The following is a 6,707-nucleotide window of genomic DNA, read 5'->3' as shown; positions in this document are numbered from 1 at the left end:
GGTGGAAGCGCATGTCTTTCACGAGAATGTCTTCTGGAATGTTGCTGAGGTACCGAGCAACGATGCAAGTCTGCTCGGGGTGTGCTAAAGCGACGTACATCTTCCTCTCTCAAGAGGGAACCGTGAGGCCATCCGCTTTTGTAATGATAATGCTTATGTGACCTGCTGTAGTAAGTTGCAGTCCATCTGTCAAAGGCTGAATCGCCGTGAGAGAACTTTCTCTCTCTACTGTCTCCTGTCGCATGAGGTGAATAGTAATCCTTGTAATAGCCACATCTTTCCCATCTCCGTGCTTCGTCTCGATAGTATCTTTCTCTGCTCCAACTTCTTTCCCCTTTGGATCGGTAGTACCTATTGCTACCTTGTTCTGATCTTCCTCCGCTGCCAGATCTGTACTTTGAATATTTGACTGCTCTTCTGCCATTCTCAGGGCTGTTTCTTTCACGAGGGAAAGATCTGTACCTGCTTCCCTCCCAGTACTCCTGCTTGTGACTCTTTTGCTCAACAAATTCCACGCTCTGAGAACACCTCCTCTTGCTGGAAGGACCTGCTTTTTGACTCTCCTTCTCTTCACTAGGAGCATGTTCCCTCTTGCTTCGGTAATGCTCTTTCTCAGTGGTTTTAGTCTTGTCCTTTGTATCTTGGCGTCTATCTGCAATAGCTAAGGAAGAAAGATTGTTAGAGCTACATTCAGTGTCAGACTTGAGAGAGGAAGTTTGCCGCAATTTCTCACCAGGCTCACAAGACTCTTTGCCAGACAAAACGGTTTCTTTTGAAATGAGGTCACGTTCTTTTGATCTTCTTGCTTTCTCCTTGTCTCCACGGTCATCACATTGGTACTGGGCGAGGTATTCATCGTTCCCAGGAGATTTCGGAGGTTCCGCAACACTGCATAAAATAAAAACCCATTTCTCACTTCTGCTGAAGGACGTGAATATTAAGAGTAAAACCTTCCAAAGGCAAACAAACAAACAAAAACCTCCGGACTACAGGAACCCTCGCAAAGATATGCCATTTAGAAACCTCTCCTGTGATTAGGACACCTTCTTCAGCTCCCAGAGAAAGTGCTTTTTCCCCTCTTGCTTCTGAAGCCATTGCACTAAAAAAGCAAACGCATCTGTCTCCTTCCACCTGCTGCTCTGAGAAAAAAGGCATAGGGGCGAGCGGGGAACAGCCAGTGTTTCTCCAGACAGTGGAGAAAAATGGAAAAACATTCTATAAAGGAACACAAGTTCTCCTTGAGGCACCAACCTGCATCAGAGTGATATGCTCAGTGCTGATCATTAGTTCTGTTCGTGACACTGGACACACAGTATGGAATTGTACTAATTTAAATCCTTCCATTAAATACTATTAGTAGACAGATAAAACTGTAACGAACTTCCATAAAGTCTTGTCTTAATCAGACTGTGCTCATTTTACCTCATTTCCTCTGACAAACTGTTCAGCTGGCTGGCTGTGAAGGACTCTGTGATGACTTCTCGATTGACTGAAGGCATAGCTCCAGGCATCTGCAATTAAAACGCACAAGTCAGCAGACAAAAAAATACTATTTGTAGTAGTACTGAGGACTAGTCTTGTCAGAATTTCTCCATTAAATGGTAAGCAAGACCGCTGTGAGTTGTATGCATTATCTACACTTCAAAGATAACCCCAACTCACCCCCCAAAATCTACTTTAGGAAACTTAGGAATTTTTATCTCAGCTGAGCTTAAGTTGACAAGTTCTAATGTAAGCTCAGGTCTGCAAATTCTAAGGGGATAATACCACAAAGTCTTATGATCACGTGTGTGCTGTGTTTTCTCAGTATTTCACCTGAATTAGGAACACAATAAACACTCCCGAATACATCGTAGGTGAGAAATTCTCGATGGAGCAAATCTATGTTTCAAGCAATCCATTTGTTTTAGAAAAGAACATCTCAGAAGGTTTAACAGGTTCTACTCGGCAAGTGGAATCATCAAGTTTCAGTCCGTTTTCTTTAGATTCATTAACTAACCTAATAGCACCATTTAGTGAATCTGTTTTTGGCAGCTCATGCTGGGATCTTCCTTTGTCAGCATTCTGACAGGAAGAATTGGAATGCTGCAATGTACGGACTACCTTTCACACCAAAATTCCATTAGAGGACATTGCATTGCATTTCAAATTCCTTTGAAATAAGCCCTTTGACTCCTCCTCAGATTTTCCTGAAGATTCTGCACCATAAGGGACTGTGTTATCAGAGCTGAGTTTAGGATTTTCATTCACTGTTGGCTCCACAAAAATTTCATCAGAAACTTTTTTGTTTGTTTGCATTTGCTTCATTTGCATTACCAAATTTGTAATTGTGGATGAAGGAACAGCCTGGTAGAGATCTTCATCCTCCACAGCACTGCTAAGAAAGTCAGGCTGTGACACAGTCTGACGAGCAGGCAATTTATTGTGAATACTGATGGTGATCTTCTGTTTTCTTGACGTATCAGTAATTGAAGGCCTGGTAATTGCCTGGTTTTGAACACAGGCCATTGGTGGTGCTGAAGATGGCCTTTTTAGGGTGACACCAGTGGTCTTTGCGTCCTCTTTTATGGATCCATTTCCATTTAAACGGCTTGAATTCTGTATTTAAAAAGAAGAAATTGCAAGATGGATTAACGCAAACACTGCATGTAACATTTTGAAACACAAAACTCTCCTACTGAGTGTTTCTACAAATGGTCTTAACACCTAAAAAGAAAAACACACTGCCCGTTAAGGATAAATGCAAGTCCAATAAGCGTATTCAATTCCTGCTTTTGGTTTACTGCAGATTGGTATCAAATTAACATCATCTTTGAAAAACAGCCAAGCAACTTAACATTACCTGCTGCTATTCCCAAATATATTTATTTTCCCCTTTAAACATACCCTGAAAAGCCTGAAGTAATCGTTCTGGTGCTCAGGAATAAGACATTTAGTTTTCCCTGTCTTAGCTAAAGTGACGAGGATAGGAAAAACAAGTCCTCTTTTAAATGATTTGAGGATTAGTACACTCTGCTTAAATAGTCAAAGAGCGTAGCTCTCTGTGCTTTAGAAAGCTGTCTTGGAGGTATAAAGTAATGGAGTCGCATGGCTGCACAATTTAGCAGTAACCACTGTTTGAATGACTCTGGCTGTAGCATGAGGGCTGTGAAGAAAGCTGCAGCGTGGGAAGGAAAACAAAACTAAGATGCCGAAAACCAAACAAAAAACCCCACACCAAACCCCAAACCCACTAGCAGTTTGGTGCCGTTATCTGCCCTCCCGCTTCCCTGAATTACCTTAATCATATGAGGAAGAAGTCGTGGTCCCAGAAATCCAGCCTGCTTACTATTAGCCCCCTGCTGACCAGGAGGGAATGAACAGGGATAAGATGGTGCTGGCAAGTAAAACGCACGTTCTCCAAGTGTCAAATCATAGCGCCTTCAGAAAAGAGCAGTGATCGTAGTTTAGTTTTTCTTTCAGCCTACTCTTGGATTAAATCCCATCCTATCATTTTAGAGGAACAGCTCATACGATATGGAAGCCTTCTCTACAGAAGGCTTCGCCATGACTACAGACTGAAAAGTAGAGAACAGTCTTCCTACTAAGACTATCACTTGCACAGCAATAATTCATTCTTACACCACAGATGGCCTTCATTTCTCTCCTTCTCTAAATTAGCCAGCTACAGATAACACATAGATAGCAATTTACATGAGTGCTGCAGTTTAAGGCCGAGCAACAAAAGATAATAAACGACACAGAGAATTTCAGGTTAGACAGAACTGAATTAGACAAATAATAATCTTCTCCCGGGATAGCAAGAAAAACACTTGCAAAACAGAAAAATATCAATAACAGGAAAGTAAATCTCTTCTGAACACATTTTAAGATTTGTTATTACCTGATATAAAAAAGTATGTAAGCTTGCTGACCAAGAACTCTTTTAATGTCAGTATGCACTACTTTAGCATCATTCATCTGATACCAAAGTCCATTACCAGCCTGCAAATAAAGACAACGATTTCTTTAGGTGAATTGCACGTTTTCCAATTGAAATCACGGATAGGAACAAAATACACACATGTCAAATAAAAATATAATGAAATCTTTTTCCCTAGAAACAGTAGCTGCTAGTCATGCTTTAATTGGTTTGCCAGCACAACCTTTACCCTGTTAGAAATGCTGTTGACTTCTACCTTTACATAGCATATATAGTGTCCTGAGTGACAGCTGACACCGTGATGTACCAGCACCGCGTATAAGGCATAGAGCAGTGGTTCTCCCATTGACTGCGACATGTAGGCTCTCAGGTCCAAATACTCCGGATATTTCACCTCCTAAAGAGACATCAAGAAGATAGAAAAATTATCCCAGAGTACTTCGTGGACTAGCCAGAGAAAAACACTTCCAAAAAACACAGACTAGAATTGATTTCTAGAATATATTTCTCGAATATATTTCTTGATTCACTACAAATAAGTCTTCCCATAAACAACGGTTAAGACTAGAAGTTGCAGAGAACTGTTTCCTGATGAATCAGCCTTCTCAGAGGAAAGCATATGCTTCTTGTCAAGCGGGAACTTTATTGATATTAAGAGAAAGAATAAGCCATAGTCGTTAGTCTACAATTATTGTCTGAAAATATTAACAACTTTCAGCTTTGGGGGATGTCCCATTACACAATGATATAGTTGCATTACAGTGGTAAATATACCTTGTTGATCTTTCCACCTGTGAAATCTGCAAATCTTTTCAGTGATATTGTGAGAACCTTGGAAGAACGGTGTATGGTAAATCTCTTGGACGCAGGAACCATCTTTTTACACCTTAAAAACAAGCAGAGATAAGTGTTTGAAGGCATCTTCTTTTTTCGCCCCCAAAACAAACTCCTTTTAATGTCTCACGCATGCCTATGCTATTTGAATGATATTTACTTGCATAATAGGTTGGTCTTTTTTCTTTTCATAAACCCATGCACTGCGTGTCAGGTTTGTTAATACAGAGAAGAAGGTCAATTTTCCCAACAACTCAGAGCATAGCGGGAACAGGAATCTCTCACAAAAGGGTATGACCAGGTTGGATGGCAAGGTACCATTTCTTGGTCTACAAAAGTGGCTATTTGAACTCCAATCCTGGATACATTCTTTCAGCTTTCAAGGGAAATACAAATACTGAAAGCGGAACGAGAGAGCCTTGGTCCCCAGGGCTAGAAATTGCAAATAATCTCCAACATAGGTCGACTATCAACATCAAAAATACAACAGAAGCACATGGTCATTCTACAGGAGGGAGACATTTAACAGTAGGAAGTCTTCATGTACTGAGCTTGTCTGGAAAGACACTGAACCCATCTGCCATCCTTTGAAACAAAATAGTTCAGTTTGACACATTGCCCGCTCCAAGGTAGGACCTACGGTGTAAGCAGTGAAAATTAGCCACTAGCCCAGAGAACAACGGAAACTGGGCAGTTTACATCAAGAAAAGTACTGTCGAGAGCTAATAAATAGAAAGAACAAAAGTAGCTCTTTTTGAATTCTGATGGCAAAATACAAGCCAGAGAATTGCAAACCCATAGGGAATGCCTATGAACAAGACTTCCCCCCTCCAAGGAAACAAAAATCCAAGTCTTTTATAAACTTCCACAAAACTTGTAAGTAGATCCAAAGTTTAGAGGTAGTCCAACAGAGTCATGCAACATAGAAAACTGACATCTAGGATTAAGACCTAATTCGTCAAAATCTTACTCGCTACATTTATAGCAATTCTCTCCATCCAGCTCTTCAGGTTTCACAAAGAGTTCCAGAGCTCTGCTAACAGACGAAACCGCCTAGAGCAGCGAGAAAGAAGAGCGTAAAGTCACCGTAATTCAAAATTCCAGAGACATACTAGTAGTTTATAAGAGAATCTTACTAACATACTCAAGCGATCTACTAGGAGCACTGTGAAGAAGGAGGCAGAAAGAGCATGCTCAGCATTGACCTCACCTGGAAGGCATTTGACTTTGGAACAAATACTTTTCCAGTAGCCTAGACAGCATCTACAGTGTGCTTTGTCATCAATACTGGGGACAAATTCATCAGTCTAACAATTAGATGTATATTGAGGTAGAACAACAAAGAAGTAGGACAGCATTATAATTTTTGCAGAAAGAGAATTCTTTCCCCTTAAACCCAATGCAAATGTGGAGACTATTTACATGGGTTCCACGGAAGGACAAAGTCCAATCCACTTCCTTAGCACCACCAAGCTCTTACGTTTTAACATTATATGTGGTTTGGTTTTTTAAGTTAAACAAGTTTAATTTAGAAAGTTATGCATGTACTTAAACATCATGAATTATATTTAGAAAACATCTTACCTTTATATCCAAAGTGATATCAAGAAATGCCTCATACGTATCCGAAACTGCTTTGCAATTCAAGCACTTCACTGGAAACAAAATATAAATGCTTAACATTATGTGAAGGAGACTAACTGTCCAAATTCAAGTTGTTGACAGATACTACTTTAGACAAACTACAGACTGCTTTACTACTGACAAAAGACACAGATCAGTTCTAAGGACAGGAATATTTTTTCAAGTACCTCTTGATCTTAGAAATCCTCCAAATATTTGATGAATGATGGTGGTAGCTTGAGAAGATCTGTCCAATCTGGAAATAAATTATAATCAGACCTCAGAAGATTTAAGGCACAGAATTAACTCTTCAAAGAGTTTGATGAAA

Source organism: Aythya ferina (genome assembly GCF_964211825.1).
Source record: "Aythya ferina genome assembly, contig: HAP1_SCAFFOLD_95, whole genome shotgun sequence".
Taxonomy (NCBI): Eukaryota; Metazoa; Chordata; class Aves; order Anseriformes; family Anatidae; genus Aythya; species Aythya ferina.
The sequence above is the reverse complement of the archived record's forward strand: the minus strand, read 5'-3'. Positions refer to the sequence as shown.